Below are 13,869 nucleotides of genomic sequence, written 5' to 3' on the forward strand. Positions count from 1 at the left end.
ACTGGCAAATTGCTTTCTGTCTGCAGCTCTGGCTGGGTGACGAGCTGGGATGTTTCCATATGGAGGCACTGCTGCTGCTGATTGAGGTGAAGAGGACAGAGTGGGGAAAACGCTCAAGTAATTCAAAACCCGTGTGTGATCGAGCCTCCTGGTGCTCTAAGCCAGCTACAAATATTAAGCGTGGGGTTGGGATGGGATTTCAGCCCGGCCCGGTGGCTCCTCTTGCAGACACGCCGCAGCCTCATCAATCTGCTGCTGGCAGGGCAGCCGCCTTTCGGGGGAGCAGGGCTCCTCTCCTCTCCCTGCCCAGCTTCCCCCCCCCTCCCATTAATCACACTAATTGCAGGCTGGGGCAAAAAAAAAAAAGCATTTTAAAATTCGCCTGCAAGGCCGTGGTGGGAGCGGAACTGCTTCTTTCCACCCCCACCTGCGGCTGGGATGCGAGGCAGGGGGGGCACCGTGGGATGGGGCGCGCGGTGGGTATGGGGCAGGGGATGGGGCATCCCCCGTGGGGCTCCGAAACCTCTCTGCTAGGGCTGCTTTGGAGCGATGAGCGCAACGCGATGCAGAGCTGCTTGCAGAGAGTACCATCGACTCTAATACCTTAAATATTTCCCCTGTTCCCTGTAAATACAGGCGTGTTACATTCCACAGGATTTGGTTATGAGGACAAAGCCAGGACCCCTCGGGCAGAGGGATGCTCTCCCAGGGCCATCCCCGGACATGCCTCTGCCTGGGGTTTGCCACAAAAGGCATTCGCATTTGGGTAAGAAAATCTGTATTGACGTGTTCTTCAGTGATGGAGAAGGCACCACAGGCCCGGGTAAATCCCTCACTTTATTAAGAGCACTTCAGGTTGGAAAGGAATCGGTTTAATTTAAGCCATACCAGGCTAAACGTGGACATCCCGCTATGGTGACTGCTGGTAACTTTGCCTGCTCTCTGTAAGATATCAGAGTGCCGTGTAAGTACTCGGAGATTATGGCCAAGACACCTGCTGACATTGTCCGTGATGAGAAGATTAATCTACTGAGCTTCAGTCTTTTGCTATAAAAACGTAATTTGCATTGTTCCTGAAGTGCACAATGAGCCTTTTCAGTGTACCAGCACCTCGTATTCCTCCCTCCAGAAGCAGGATGTAATTTTTCCTGTAACAATTTTACAAAGCATGAGAGTAAAACCAATGCCCCTTCACACCTTCCTGCTATCCATCAGCCCCCCCGCTGCTCTTGTCGTCTGCAGGCCTGGCAAGGAACAGATCAGATAGCTGTGGCAACTCTTGAAGAACATGGTTTTTTTTTTTTGGTTGTCCCAAGAAAGCTTTGTTTCCCATTGGCTTTGTTTCCCATTGGCACGATAATCTTTGTCACATATAACCATATTTTTCTTCACCAGTCCCTATGCTCAGAATGAAAGAAAAGCCATCTAATTGCTGCCGGCTGAGCTGGAGGACTGCAAAGAGAAACTCGAAGGAGGCCGTGCGGTGTGGAGCCCTTGGATCCTCAGCAAGTCCATGGGTCACTCCAGGGGGAGCGCAGATCTGTCCTCTGGCCTGCCGGGCGCTGAGCTTGGGGGAAAGGAGGGGCCCAGCAAAATATTCTGCGGTGAAGCAAGGCAGCAGCGCGTGCCCAGCCCTCCCTCTGTGCAGAGACCTCTCGCCGAGGGCCCTTACAGAGCCCCCGAGGTCCCTGCCCTTCTGCCAGAGCCCCTGCCTCCACTGCCAAGTATTTCCCACTGGGATCATTTTTAATAAGAAAAAAATGACTTTCGGTCAAACGCTGCTTTGCAAAGTGTGTGCTTTTCGCATAAAAGCTTGCGTTGTGTCAAAACATTTCTTTCCAGTCTCTTAAATATTAGTGGTTTGCATTGTTTGGTCAGTGCACTTGGAGTTCTTGCTGAAAACGCAAACATTTGCGGACAGTATTTCTCCAAACCCCAAAGTTATTTAATTTTCTTGGAAGACCGTTTCAGGGAATAAAGGGGAAAAAAAAAAAATTGGAACAGCTTTCCTGGCTAAGCATGAGAGAAGCTGCAGGAGCCCGTGTTAGTTATTCACTTGTGCAAAACGTGCTTAGTTCCACAGGCGCGGAGGTGCCGGTTCTGCAGGTGTGTTAGCAGGTGATAAGTGCTGCTCACACGCCTCGTAACGCGCTGCGGAGAGAAGTGACCACATCGCAGATTATTTTCCAGTCCTGACAGGTACCGTAAGGGAAGGAAACAGCCAACGCAAATAGATTTAACACGGCACCTATGTTTAATGTATGAAACTCTCTGAAGACCTCCCGTGCTAAAAAGCACTCCATGAAAATGCAAAATCCCACGTGTTGGAGCTGAACCCTCACAACTCGGGGGATTTAGCAGGCAGGAGCGCTGACAATTATTGCGCTGCGATGTTCTCCTTTCCTCTCGCCTGCTCGCAAGGCTGCTGTGACAGACACACGTCCCTCGCAGCCAGCGAGCCTCTGACAGTAATGAAAGCAGGCCATAAAGCAGGGGGTTTGGGCAGAGCACGGCCATTAAGATGATTTTGCACCATAATGAGACGTTGCAGAGTGCAGCTCCATTCAAAGGGGTTTAAATAATGTTCACTTTGAATATGATAATTTTACGGGGAAATAAAACCCCTCTCTGGGTCTGTTTGTGCCTCTGAGAAGGAATCAATTTTCTAGCTCACGGCTTCCCCAGCCCGCACCAGGGATGGGAAGCAACCCACGGGTATTGCTGCCCGTGACTTTCCTTCCGAAGGGCCTTGCCTTCAAGCCTCCTGAGCTGTCTGCTCGGTGGCTTCACGGGGAAATACCCAGCAAAGAGCAGAAGCGGGGAGCCCTTTTAATCCCACACTTCATTTCCTTTTCATTTCCCTGCTCCCGCAGCAGCCGAGAGAGGAGCGCTCCCCTCGCCGCGCTCGGCGGCTGCACAAACCACGAGTTGACATTTTGGGGTGGAATTACACCTCTCCGTGCCAGCTTCTACCCACAGTTACCGTACCGTAACCCCAGAGGAGTCAAGATTAATGGTCTTTAACGAGTTTCACAGGGAATGAGTGCGGGGGGCAGAGCCCCACACGAATCACCCACAAAACACCGGGAGGTGGAAAGGGCGCGCTGGGCAGCGGGGCGCCCGCCTCACCCGAGCCGGGGCTCGGGTGCCGGAGGGGGAGATTTAATGCAGAAACACAACTCGGAAGTAATTTTCCCCGTAAAATTCCAACTGCGGAGTGTCACGATAATGCACCGTAATGACTGGGAGGGGGTGTAATTTTAGAAAGTGGTTTTAAAGCGCGGTTCTGGAATACATCTGGATTCTCTTAGGAACAAGCAAAATCTCATCAGGGACCACTTCAAAGACCATTTCCTCATGGTTAAATTATCTCGTGCGAGCCTGCTGTTGCATGTACGTTGTTACATTATGTATGATTTTTGACTGCTCCTAATATGAACAAACTGCGCGATATTCCATTAGTGATCCTCAATTTGTACGGAGCCGTGAGCCCCGCAGACAGCCTGCTTTGCTGCCTTGGCTTTGTAGGTGCTCGCTGGGGAAAACTCACAGCCCTCTGACCTGCTGCCCTGCCCAGAGATTTTGGGCACGGGAATTAATTGTGTTTGCAGTAAGCACGGCGATGGCGGTGTCATTACAGCCACTGTCTCTCGATACAGCTCGACCCAGAAATCGCTGCATGTTGAACGGATTGGGAAAAGAAAGATAAATGTGAGGTTTCAGGGTAGATGTTTGGTGGGAATAAAGCAGGATAACTCCATCCTGTTGTTTGTACCGCTGGTTAATGCTATCAGCTTTCTCTGTCTATCAAACCCAGCTCACTTTGTGGTTCTAAATCACTGGGAGGTTTCATAAATCTACAGGGTAATTTTTTGCTTCGTTTTCCTCCATTTCCATAGGTATGTGACCTCTTTTAAAATCCCACCAAAGACTTCTCCTTGTTCACGCAGTGACCTCTGAGGCACAACTCCCTCATGTTGGGCACATCCTCGTGCGTGTGTTGCTGGTGCTGAGGCGGGATGTAAAGGCTGAACATCTGCAGCAATCCCCTGCCCTTAATGAGAGGGGATTTCCAGGGTCTGTGGGATGAGGATGCATCGCTCCTGCCCTCCACTTGTCGACATCTCTCCCTGGGGCCAAAGTTGTGCAAGCAGCTGATCTGCATCGGTGCTCTCCTAATACTGCTCGCCCATGGAAGCAGCTGCTGCCGCTGCCAGTGGGACTGGAGATGGAATATAAAACGTCTCCATGAAGATGTAGCCTGTGCTCTGAAAAGGCTAAAATGCCTTGGCTTACATCATCTCCTGTCTTCTCGGCATGCAATATACCCTCCTTTGTATTCCCTCATGTGTCATTCGTCATGGGGAGCAGGTCTGAGAGCTCTCCTCGGGGCCAGCCAAGCTTTTCCCCATAGCTGCAAACCCCCAGCTCTCGCCTGCCCCCAAGGAGCTGGCGCTGCCTGGGGACTGCGTGGAGCAGCTCTGTGCACCGACTCCTGTGGCAGACAGCAGTAATTTGAGCTAAACTGCGGATGAGAATACCCCGACGATTGTCCAGACCTGATGAAATTAAAGCCGGCACCTTGCACAGCTGCTGCCAACCCCGGCAGCGCCGTTCCTTTGTGCTCATGCATAAGCTCGGTCCCGCTGACAGCCCACAAGGAATGCCATTGACATGGGCGCCCGGTCGGTAAGCCCTCTTCAATTTTGGAAGGCGATGCAATGAAATAATATTAACTCATTATTCCGAGTGACTCAAATGCTGCAGGCTGGAGCACACGTTTAGCATCTCCAGCAGAGCTGCGCTTGATCATTTCTTCTTCTTGAAGTGTGTACGTACGCCTCTGATAAATATGTACACAGCAGAAAACCCAGCAGCAGCCTGCTGCCTGCACACGTCCCACATTCACCACTCCAGCAGCTGCTACACGAGATGCACCCTGCAGCCCTAACCCTAACCCTGACCCTAATCCCAGCCCTGCTGGGGGGGTGAAGGCAATGCCCACGGAGCGAGGAGGGCACAAAGGGCAGGAGGGGGAGGGTGGATGGGAAGAAACGTCACCTCCAGCTCCTGAGAGCAGAATATTGATCAAACATCCAAAAAAAAAAAAAAAAGAAGAAGAAGAAAAAACACGAAAATCAACCCCCCCCAAAAAAAACTTGCAATACAGATTTAATTACGGCAGATATCTCCTCTTTTTATCACTTAATCATTTTGTGTGCAATCTGAGTCACTTTTGTATGAATCAAATATAATCATCCTCGTAACACGAGGTAATTAAATGACTCATGAAGCGATGGCAATTACCCCCCTGCTCCCTGGGAACAGCTGATCTGGGCTGGCACACACCTGGGCTGGGTAACGCGCAGGGAGCCATCGGGTCCGCGGCGGTCGCGGGTGTACGGGACCGTGCCATGGGGTGACCCCAAGTGGGTGTGGGTCAGCAGGGCCGGGGCTTCCCCAGCTGCACGCAGAGCAGGGAAAAACGCCCCTCCCTTTGTTTTATAGCTATTAAAGGAGATACTTTCGTAGCCCATCAACACACAAGGCTGTTTTATTCAACGTGCTCTGACACGCATCATGCACGGATCCAGCACCTTCAGCTGTGGCAGTTTTCAAGGATCCGATGAACCCGGAGCAGGTCTTTTTTAATTGACTCCAGTATAGCTTGGGGTACACATCTGATATCCTGACATTACTTCTGATTTAATTTCCTATGCAATTTTCTAAAAGCTATTTGACTTCCAAATCAGCACTTCTGGCTACGCTTTGTTTTCCTATCACTGGTGGGTTTAGGGGGAGTTTATACCCCCAAATTTTTGCTCTACCATGAAAATTCATGACTTGTGAATACTTACAGAGATTAGATTTCCAGGTAACTCAGAAAGCAGAGGGTGTAATTAAAGTGGGGTGGATAATGTATTTGATTTTAATTTAATAGCTAAACTGAAAGAAAGTAGACTCGAGTGAAGTCAAATATGCATTTATTTCTTTGGGGTCAACCCAAACCGTCTCATTATATCCCAGATGAAACGCGCGCGTGTGTGTAGGGGGATATTTTGGGATTAGTTAATCTTGCTGTTTAACCTCTTCTTCTTGAAGTGAGTGAATTTTGCTATTTTTAAGAAGAGTCAGAAGGAAACATTCTGGCATTTCTGAAAGACACTGACATTTGTTAAATTCAGCCAGACTTCGTGCATCATTTAATTCCTTCCGAAACAGCGTTCTTCTGTGAGTGTTCAACTAATCGCCGAAGTTGTGTTGCACAGGAGGAGCAGAGAAGAAGAGATGGCCTTGCATCCATCCCTACCAAGCTGCAGGAACCCCAGGACGTGCTGTGGAGTGGCGACAAACCTCTGCTGAAAGTGTGAGAGGATTCACAGCACCACAACCGTCCATCCCGCCTCGGGACCCACCCCCTGGCCTGCCCCATCCCAAATATTTCACTGGGCTTTGTTTTAGCTGCTCCAGGTGACCTGCACGCTCCCAAACCCACCCTGGCACAAGCTCTCGCTTCATCGGAGCCCTGTTTAGAAAAGCAAGCAAGGAAAACACAGCAGCACAAAGTCTGTCCTGAAATCTGAGCGGTGATGGGACCATCCCATGAAATAATCTGATAAAATTCTTTTTTTTTTTTTTAATAAGGTGTTTCAGATGTTATTTCCAACCTGGATCTTTGCTGGATATCTGGGTATTCAGTAATTCTGTTGAAAAAAAAACGTGGCAGGAATGAAATTTTTCACAGCTTTCCTTGCTCAATAAAGTGAAGGATGTGAAATGTTTATGATCTGTCACAAATCGATATAAATCTGGGAAGCCTTTGACACCTTCATATTTCTTAGGAAAGAGCGTGAGAGATGGCAAGTACTGGAAGAATAATATTGAGGAACGCCGACACATTTGTTTGAGATCTGATGGGATGTGACTGATGCCCCACCGGCCGAGCAACCTGGAAAAATAGGAACCGCGAACGATGAATCGAGAGCCGAGACGAAGCCAGCTCTCCAGCGGGTTGCCCTTTATTAAAACAAATGACATTCATGTTTTATGAAGTGCGTAGCAAATCTATCCTATAGCCAAGCAGTCGGGTGATTTTTATTCTCTGGCTCGGGAACGCGGAGCTGTATTTGTATCTCGGCTTTGGTGCGGAGGTGGCTGGAGCCGGGGTGGGACGTGGTGCCGCTGCCGTGCCCGGGGTGGGCACTGTCCCCCCGTGGGAACGGGGCATGATTTCTGCACCCTGGGGCCTTATCAAACAGCTCCGAGTTGGAAAACGCTCATTTCTTCGCAACCCAAATTCGCAAAGACCCAAATTTGGCAGAGCTTAAAAATATTCTCTGCAAAGGCTTTTCTGCTCGAGCTATTACTCTGTGGGTTTGTTGGAAAAATGTGTGCTCAGGAACAGTTTTTACACATTTTGCGTACTTTGAGATCATTTTGTGATTTAATGTTTTGTGCTAAAATCAGCCAACATTTTGACAAGGTTTGGGATGGATTTTTGACAAAACGTTGGTGAGGTTTGACAAGGCTGTGAAAAAACAACGAAAACCAGTGGTTTTGGCTGAGCTTCACTCCGAGTTTAGGATTTGCATTCGGAACAAGGGCATACAAATGGGAGCCAAATAATTGCTCTTTTGGGTCACCGCAAACCCCAGGTGAGCGCTGCTGACCGAGATCCTCCTCGAAACAGGGGAGGGAGCGGCTGCAGCTTGGTGGTGGAGAAATGTGGCAGAGAGGAGACGTGGGCAGGCTCTCAGATCCTCCTGCTATTTTAATTCAGGCAATTCTGCTTCTTCTAGTGCTTTAAGGGACGGAGAGCTCACGCGGTTGCGGTGCGTATTGGGGATTTTCAGCATTCCCCATCTGCGCTGGGATACGGGTGATATCTTCGTTAAAATAAAGGAGCGATGGAAAACTTTGCTCCCATGCGAAGGCACTGAAGGAAGCTGGAGCACCACATGGATCGCATTTAGAGCTGGTCTGATTTACGCAAACAAAAAACGCGGCATGAGGAGACCATGAGAAAATTCAGCTACGCTTTCCCCTGCTGCAGCTTGTAGGTTTGTCCTGTATCATTTCAAAACACAGACAACTGCTTAAAAATATCCTGCAATTGCCAAAGTCTTTGTTTTTCTGCCGGAGACGTCTATGACTGGTTACACACTCTACACTCTTGGCTTCCCTGCAATCTTCTGGCCGTTTAGCAGGGAAATAATGTAATCCAATTTTCTTTGTTGCCATAAAGGCCTTAATTACGGCTTCACGGGATATTGTAATCAGAATCTGTTGGATTTTCTCATATGTCAAAGTGACGTCTGCTTCAAATTCATCAGTGTCCTTGTGTTGCTGTGAGCACTTGGGTAGCCTGGAGGTCGTGCCTCGCTCCGTGTGCCGTGGGAGACGAATTTGTTCAGCCCCGGTTCTCCTGCAGCAGCACAGAACACAAGCCTGCTTTTAATTTTTGCCTTTATCTTCAGGTTACTGCAGCGGGACCGTGATAATCTCTCGTTTGTGCCCGTGCTGATAAGACGTGTCCCGCTTTGATTTTCCTGTTGGCATTTGCAGGCAGGGCTGCCAGCTACCCGGCCGCGCTCCTGGCACCGACCCGCCACCGCCGGGGGCTGCAGGGGGTGGCCCATGTACAGCACCCCACTAAACTGGTGCTCGTGCTTTATTTCTGGAGCCAAAACCGCTGGCATTTTGGGGGAGCACCGCTGTGGTGGGCCACAGCCATTTCACAGGCTTAATAACTACAATGCGAACTATTTTATTTCCCAGAAATAATGCTTGAGCGGTGCGTGTCCAGCCCAGGGAGCCCGCTGAGGGGTACCCATCCCAAAGCAAACCCAGCAGGGTGTACAGAAGTCCTGAGCCAGGCACGGTGCTCGTGGGTGTTGCAAGCCTTTTCCTAACCTGGGTGCAGGAGGAAGAGCTTTGGTGTATTCGTAATCTTGTCCCTCTCCCTGCGAGCAGCCTGGCTCCGATCGCTCTGCGTGGCACTGTGGCATCCCGCAGCCCATTTGGGGTCATGTTGTTTGTGCCATGTTTAACCCAAAATCATTTCATTGTTTCGAAGCCAATCCATCAGCTTGGGTATCGTTGCCATAACCATTTACGCTGCAAAAAATGCGGATGAAATGTAGTGCTTATGTTTGTTTTTCCCTGCTGGTGGCATTCATTGTCCCCCCTTTCATTGCCTTGCAGGCGCAGGAAACCGCGACGCAGCGATGCAGCCTGCCTTCGCCCAGCTTTGAACCACAGTCTTCGTGTTGTCCCAGGTGGAGCTGCATCAGATTTGTTGGCCAAATACTTCCTCCTCTGAGAAAATCGAAAATCAGATCCCCCAGCATCATTCGCAAAGTCCTCTGTTACTACCGAGTGGGACCCACCCGGCCATTCCCCGACACTATCAGCTGTATCCCCTGGTGGGTCTTCTTCTGCATGCCCTGAGTTTTTAGTGTCAAACAGGTATGGGAGAAACCAGCCTGTGGAGGACTTGCAGAGCTCTCGCTGGTGGCAGCGTGGCCACGGCTCCGCAGGCCCTGCACACATCTGAGAGCCGCCGCGGCCCCCGCACATGAAAGCCCAAGCGGGCGTGCGTTCGCCTGCACGACGCGGTCTCTCATGTTTTTTTCTCCTTCATGTTCTCACCTGTGCTCTGCATATGTAGAACGAAGCGCCGCAGAAAGAGCCGGAGAATAATGAGTGCCGGATGGCAGGCTTGTGAAGAGCCCCCTTGTATCCTTCGAAATAATTTCCAGTGTTATTGGGTAATCAAAGCCCAGGATAAAAATCATAAGATCAAATGAACACAGGCAAGCTAACGAAGCTCTATATACATGCCAGCAAACGTCAGGAAAAAAAGGGTCAGGCATGCAAATGCCTCTTCATCTTGCTCCCCAGGGAAAAGTTCAGAGAGACTGGAGGTCACCTAGACATGGAAGATGGTTGTAAAGTGATGCAGGCAGGAAGGCTCACAACAGGAAGCTTTTACTTGCTTGCGGAATTTGGTCCCAAAAGAAGCCTTGAATCTGAAACGAGCCGTGGCATTAATTCATTTAGGAGCTGTGAACTGGGAGGTGTCCGTGTCCGTTGACGGTGAGCTGGGGGGACACCTCTCGTTCTGCTGGTCAGAAGTTGGTCTCCTATTAATAAAAGTGAGGAAGGGTCGCTCTTTCTTCTGGGTGTCCCCACACAACGCTCTGTGAGGTCTTTGCAGGCAGCCCCAATTCATTGAATTGTTTAATGGTGCACAGGAGGACGCGCTCCTGAATACTGCCCTCCTAAATCCTGCCCTGACAGCAGGGGTGAGTTAGGGGACCTGGTTCTCTGAAGCAGGGGACTGCAGACTGCTGCATCCCCTCCATGCCCTGGGGCACTTGTTTTTTACCAAACATCCCCTGGCCCTTCTCTGCCAGCTGCCCAGCCCCAGCACGCCGTCTGGCTGCCAGCAGGTAGGTTTTCCCATCCAAGCCCCACGTGAGGCTTTGGAAAGGCACCTGTGTGCTTCCTAAATACTGAATCTTTTCTAAATACATCTGAGAAGGCATCCTGACATCTCCGACGAGCACCTTGAGCAACAAATGTATAAGCCTTTTAGTCCCCTCATTTATAAACAGCTTAAAACACTCAGAGCAGCCTCAGCTCAGTGGATTTACTGCTGATGTACACGGATGAAAAACAAGTGAGGCAAGAGCATCTGACAAAAGCGAATAAATAAATATTTAGCACATCCCCAGCACGAGCCGTCGGAGCCAGCGCCACCCTGCAGGGAACGGCACCGCTGCTGCCAGCCACCTAACGAGCCAGGACAGGGCTGCCCCTTCGTTAGGCAGGCTGGAGGAAGGTGCTTAATGACAAGGGTCCCAGGGCTCCTCCACGACCGGGCTGTGCTCACAGAGCTGCCACTTTCTGTCCTAAAGAAGTCTCCTTGCTGCAACGCGTCCCAAGTGTGAGCACAGGGATGCGAGTCCGGGGTTCCCACAGCAGCCCCATGGCTACGAATAGAAAAAGCCTGAATGGCTGCTAGGCTCTGGGTGTCACTGGGTTGTTCTTTACACCGTGTTACCTTGGTTGAACAGTCATTGAAAGTGTCCTTTACCGTATGTTTGTCCTTACCTGAACTGGAATTTGGATGAGAAGGATTCTAGTTATCAGTTACCTGGTTATCTCATTATCAGTTATCTGGTTATCTAGTTATCAATTACCTGGTTATCTGTTTATCAGTCACTCAGCCTTCAGGGAAAAAAAAAAGAAAAAAAAAAAAGTGGTTTTAATAAAGAAACCATATCTCTAAGTATTCAAAAGACCCAAATCCATATTCTGATGAAATGCCAGTAAAAAGGAATAAAATTTCAGGAAGATGCAGAAAACGGAAGGAACTCCACTTATTAAACTCTACAAGTGAAGCCCTTTTCTCCTTGCTTTTGTTTGTTGGTTTGGGTTTCTCCTGACCAGACTTTCTTTTCCTCTCTGCCCCTGCTTGCCCCCGGCACGCCATGGTCCGAGGGGCCTCCTGGAGCACCCGCCGCGGTGCTTCATCGCGTCCAGGCACGGGCTGCTTGTCTCTGCCTGCTCTTTTTCCCTCTCTGGGAAGAAAAACGGGCTGGATCCAGGCTCTGGCAGGTCCGAGTGTGTCCCCCATGAGATCCCAGGCAAAGGCAGCCTGCAGGGCAGCGCCAGCAGGGCGGTATGGCGCTGCAGCCTGGGTCCCTTACCCGCGTTGAGCTGCCTCTTGGCTGCTCTCCAAAATGTAACCCTAGGTCAGCGCCGGGACTTGGGAAGTAATTTAAAAAGTGTTAGCTCTAATGTTGGGAATTTGGGACTCCCGGAGCCCAGGGCCTAAAAGGAACATTGTTTGCCGACTCGCTAGCCCTCCTGCTGACCTCTGGTGCGGGCCTCCCTGGGCTTTCCCACCAGTATCGCTTCGTCAAATGGGGCCGAGGAGGAAAACCTGCTGCAAGCATTAAATACTTTCTGATCAGTCAGATGCTTAATTATGGCTCTGTAGGATCATATTTATAGTCTGCAGAGCTCTTACGGCTGTTTCTCGTGTTACAGCTGTAAGCCCTGTGGACGCTGCCGTCCGTGGAGGCTTGGCTTCGTGGTGGCTCGTGCTCGCCGGCCGATGTGCGCCTCTGCTGAGAGCCACAGGGAGGGAAATGGGGGAGAAACAGCGAAAAAAGGTGGCTAAGTGGTCTGTGCAGGAGGGGCCGAGTAGGATTTAGGTCTTAGCAGGTGGGAAAGGGCATGCATTTGCCTGTGGGACCACTGTTGTCACCCGCTGCTGGTACCAGGCTGGCACCAAAAGGACCGGGTCCCATCAGGAGGAAATCCCAACATCTGAGCCCTGCTGGTAGTCCTGGAGGATGCTGGCTGCCATCTTCGGGACGTGCAATAGCAGGGACTGCGCAGATTTGATCCTGCACTGGGCTCTGGGAAAGCCGGGAGGGTGGAGGAGAGAGGACGAAGGATGCAGGATGGAGGAAGAAGGATGCAGGAGCGCACGCTGGGGTTGAGGGCTGGTCTTGCCAGCAGAAGCCTGCAGTTTTCTGAAGCTATCTTAAGGTGGCAGGGTTGCAGCCCGCTGCAGGCTGGTTGGTTTGCAGTCCAAAGGGAAGAAACGTGTTTCGGAGAAAGGACAATTTGTCTTGCAAAGCAGGCTGAGTTTACAGGACAGGGGAAAAAAAATCTGAAAGCAAATTATCCCATTCTAACCGGGTATGTGCCAGCATCGAAATATTCAGGGCACTACAAATTGGTGGCTCCCTTTGAATTTCTCTAGGCCAGCAGGCGAGTGGGTGGCATGCGGTCTTGTGCAGCCTGGGCCAGCCTGGTGTGGGGCACGTGCCCCCTGGGTGCTGGGCACCATAACGTTATGGCAGCCTGGGTGCTGAAAACCTGAGTCAAATCGCCTGATTTCACTGCAGAACTGGAAAATGAGCAGGAAATGACACCTGGGCCGTGTGTCAGGTGTCAGGCTCGCTGTCACACACTGGGGCACCCTCACACCCCTCCACGTGCTTGCAAGAGCAGGACAGATGTCTGAATCCTGGAACATTTTGATTTATTATTATTTTTTTTGAAGAAAAAGGAGATTTAACCACATAGCTGTTAGCCACGCTATTGTTATCACTCGCTACGTATTATTTCCTAATTTTCCTCTGTCACGTTTCCGGATTCCCACCAACGTAAATACCCTTCCTTCCCTGCTGATTTTGTTAGCAATGCCCTCTTGAGAGCCCATCCAAACACCCCACATAGCGGTCGATGAGGTGCAAACATCCAAATGACTTGAAGGCTGTGTGCCCTGCTTCTGATCGCTGCCTTTGCTCGCGGTTGTGCGCTCGCAGCAATCAGGCGTGCCCCTAGCAGGGACATTGACGGATTAGCCTCATCAGTCCCCTGCTGGGACCGCCAACTTCCCCTATATTAATCAGAAAAAATAGCTCCCTGATTGCCATTTAAATTGCACAAAAGATATATTTGTCTTGTGGTAGTCCATGATGTTTCGACGCGACGCAAGGTTGTGGCTTCTTAAAGGAGCTTTGTTGTTGTGTTTTCTGAGAGCTCAGGAAAGCCGAAAGCACCTCAGAAGTAGCATTTTGCTTCACCCTGTTGTTCTCAGGATGAACATGGGTCAATATAAAGAACGAAACACCTCTGAGGCTGCAGTGACAGCACGTAAATGTCACTGGGTAGCATTGAATATAATTATACACGAGTTATTATGGCTTGGAGTCTGGCTTGGGCCCTCCACACCCTCCCACTTCAGGAGGTGGCGTTCGTGCTGCCTTTTTTCCTTCGAGCTGGCAAGAGAAGCAGTCCTCCCCCTATAACTGACCGTGGGGTGTAGAGCTGCGGCACTGT

General features: G+C 50.5%; 1 long non-coding RNA gene across 1 annotated transcript; it reads left to right on the forward strand.

Annotated features, from left to right (window-relative positions):
- On the forward strand, positions 1 to 2,267 carry LOC308198238. Its single transcript, XR_013953769.1, has 3 exons — positions 1 to 476; positions 637 to 766; positions 1,396 to 2,267. It is a non-coding gene; the product is annotated as an uncharacterized lncRNA (long non-coding RNA).
- Positions 2,268 to 13,869: the final 11,602 nt, after the last annotated feature.

The sequence above is a fragment of the Anser brachyrhynchus genome, assembly GCF_964034855.1.
Source record: "Anser brachyrhynchus genome assembly, chromosome: 7".
NCBI classification, from domain to species: domain Eukaryota; kingdom Metazoa; phylum Chordata; class Aves; order Anseriformes; family Anatidae; genus Anser; species Anser brachyrhynchus.